Below are 3,758 nucleotides of genomic sequence, written 5' to 3' on the forward strand. Positions count from 1 at the left end.
TTGTTTGTGTCAGATTTGTCAAAGATCAGATGGTTGTAGATGTGTGGTGTTCTTTCTGAGGCCTGTGTTCTGTTCCATTGGTCTATATATCTTTTTTGGTACCAGTACCATGCTGTTTTAATTACTGTAGCCTTGTAGTATAGTTTGAAGTCAGGTGGTGTGATGCCTCCAGCTTTGTTCTTTTTGCTGAAGATTGTCTTGGCTATATGGGCTCTTTTTTTGTTCCACATGAACTTTAAATTAGTTTTTTTCTAATTCTGTGAAGAAAGTCATTGGTAGCTTGACGGGGATACCCTTGAATTTATGAATTACTTTGGGAAGTATGGCCATTTTCAAGATATTGATTCTTTCTATTCATGAGCATGGAATATTTTTCCATTTGTTTACGTCCTGTCTTATTTTCTTGAGGAGTGGTTTGTAGTTCTCCTTGAAGAGGTCCTTCACATCCCTCGTAAGTTGTATTCCTGGGTATTTTATTCTCTTTGTAGCAATTGTGAATGGGAGTTCACTCATGATTTGGCTCTCTGTTTGGTTATTATTGGTGTATAAGAATGCATGTGAGTTTCACACATTGATTTTGCATCCTGAGACTTTGCTGAAGTTGCTTATCAGTTTAAGGAGATTTTGGGCTGAGACAATGGGTTTTCTAAATATACAACAATGTCATCTGCAAACAGAGACAATTTGGCTTCCTCTCTTCCTATCTGAATACCCTTGATTTCTTTCACTTGCCCAATTGCTCTGACCAGAACTTCCAATACTATGTTGAATAGGAGTGGCAAGAAAGGGCATCTTTGTCTTGTGCTGGTTTTCAAAGGGAATGCTTCCAACTTTTGCCCATTCAACATGATATTGGCTGTGGGTTTGTTATAAATACTTCTTATTGTTTTGAGATACGTTCCATCAATACCTAGTTAATTGAGAGTTTTTAGCATAAAATTGTGTTGACTTTTATCGAAGGCCTTTTCTGCATCTATTGTGATAACTGTGATTTTTGTCATTGGTTCTGTTTATGTGATGGATTATGTTTATTGATTTGCGTATGTTGAACCAGCCTTGCATCCCAGCATTGAAGCTGTCTTGATCATGGCGGACAAGCTTTTTGATATCCTCCTGGGTTAGGTTGCTGGTATTTTATTGATGATTTTTGTATTAATCTTCATCAGGGATATTGACCTGAAATTTTCTTTTTTGTTGTGTCTCTTCCAGGTTTTGGTATCAGGATGATGCTGCTCTCAAAAAATGAGTTAGGGAGAAATTCTTCTTTTTCTTTTAGTTAGAATAGTGTCAGAAGTAATGGTACCAGTTCCTCTTTGTACCTTGGGTAGGAGTTGGCTGTGAAGCCATCTGGTCCACGGCTTTTTTTGGTTGGTAAGCTATTAATTAATGCCTCAATTTCAGAACTTGTCATTGGTCTATTCAGGGATATGACTTCTTCCTGACTTAGTCTTGGGGGATGTATGTGTCTTGAATTTATCCATTTTTTCTAGATTTTCTAGTTTATTTGCATAGAAGTGGTTATAGTATTCTCTGATGGTAGTTTGTATTTCTGTGGGATGAGTGGTGATATCCCCTTTGCCATTTTTTATTGTGTCTATTCGAATCTTCTTTATTTTCTTCTTTATTATTCTGGCTAGTGGTCTATGTATTTTGTTAATCTTTTCAAAAAGCTAGCTCCTGGATTCTGGGATTTTTTGAAGGGTTTTTCGTGACTCTATCTTCTTCAGTTTTGCTCTGATATTAGTTATTTCTTGTCTTCTGCTAGCTTTTGGATTTGTTTGTCTCGCTTGTCTAGTTCTTTTAATTGTGATGTTAGAGTGTCAAGTTTACATCTTTCCTGCTTTCTCCTGTGGGAATTCAGTGCTATAAATTTCCCTCAAAACATTGCTTTAGCTGTGTCCCAGAGATTCTGGTGCACTGTGTCTTTGTTCTCATTGGTTTCAAATAACTTATTTATTTCCACCTTAATTTCGTTATTTACCCAGTGTTCTTTCAGGAGCAGTTTGTTCAGTTTCCTTGTAGTTCTGTGGTTTTGAGTGAGTTTCTTAATCCTGAGTTCTAATTTGATTGCACCGTGATCTGAGAGACTGTTTGTTATGATTTCCATTATTTTGCATTTGCTGAGAAGTGTTTTACTTCCAACTATGTGGTCAATTTTAGAATAAGTGCAATGTGGTGCAGAGAAGAATGTATATTCTGTTGATTTGGGGTGGAGAGTTCTATAGATGTCTATTAGGTCTGCTTGGTCCAGAGCTGAGTTCAAGTCCTCAATATCCTTGTTAATTTTTTGTTGCACTGATCTGTCTAATATTGACAGTGTGGTGTTAAAATCTCCCACTACTACTGTATGGATGTCTAAATCTCTTTGCAAGTCTCTGAGAACTTGCTTTATGAATCTGGGTGCTCCTGTATTGGGTGCATATATATTTAGGATAGTTAGCTCTTCTTGCTGCATTGATCCCTTTACCATTATGGAATGCCCTGCTTTGTCGTTTTTGATCTTTGTTGGTTTAAAGTCTGTTTTATGAGAGACTAGGATTGCAACCCCTGCTTTTATTTTCTGTCCATTTGCTTGGTAAATATTCCTGTATTGCTTTATTTTGAGCCTATGTGTGTCTGCACGTGAGATGGGTCTCCTGAATACAGCACACTGATGGGTCTTGACTCTTTATCCAATTTGTCAGTTGGTGTCTTTTAATTGTGGCATTTAGCCCATTTACATTTAAGGATGATATTGTTATGTGTGAATCTAATCTTGTCATTATGATGCTAGCTGGTTTTTTTGCCCATTAATTAATGCAGTTTCTTCATATTGTCATGGTCTTTACAATTTGGTATGTTTTTTCAGTGACTGGTACTGGTTGTTCCTTTCCATGTTTAGTGCTTCCTTCAGGAGCTCCTGTAAGGCAGTCCTGGAGGTGACAAAATCTCTCAGCATTTGCTTGTCTGTAAAGGATTTTATTTCTTCTTCACTTATGAAGCTTAGTTTGGCAGGATATGAAATTCTGGGTTGAAAAATCTTTCCTTTAAGAATGTTGAATATTGGTTCCCACTCTCTTCTGGCTTGTAGGGTTTCTGCAGAGTGATCCACTGTTGGATGGGCTTCCCTTTCTGGGTTACCAGACCTTTCTCTCTGGCTGCCCTTAACATTTTTTCCTTCATTTTAACCTTGGTGAATCTGATGACTATGTGTCTTGGGGTTTCTCTTCTCGAGGAGTATCTTTGTGGTGTTCTCTATATTTCCTGAATTTGAATGTTGGCCTCTCTTGCTATGTTGGGGAAATTCTCCTGGATAATATCCTGAAGAGTGTTTTCCAGCTTGGTTCCCTTCTCCTTGTCACCTTCGGGTATACCAGTGAAAAGTAGACTTGGTCTTGTCGCATAGTCCCATATTTCTCAGAGGCTTCATTCCTTTTCATTCTTTTTTCTCTAACCTTGTCTTCACACTTTATTGCATTAAGTTGATCTTCAACCTCTTATATCTTTTCTTCTGCTTGATTGATTCAGCTGTTGATACTTCTGTATGTTTCACAAAGTTCTCATGCTGTGTTTTTCAGCTCCATCAGGTCATTTATGTTCTTCTCTAAACTGGTTATTGTAGTTAGCAATTATTCTAACCTTTTTCAAGGTTCTTAGTTTTCTTGCATTGGGTTAGAAAATGTTCCTTTAGCTTGAAGGAGTTTGTTTTTACCACCTTCTGAAGCCTGCATATGTCAATTCTTTAAACTCATTTTCCATCCAGTTTTTTTACCTAGATG

This window comes from Rhinopithecus bieti, unplaced genomic scaffold, assembly GCF_001698545.2.
Source record: "Rhinopithecus bieti isolate Rb0 unplaced genomic scaffold, ASM169854v2 scaffold_5746, whole genome shotgun sequence".
NCBI lineage: Eukaryota > Metazoa > Chordata > Mammalia > Primates > Cercopithecidae > Rhinopithecus > Rhinopithecus bieti.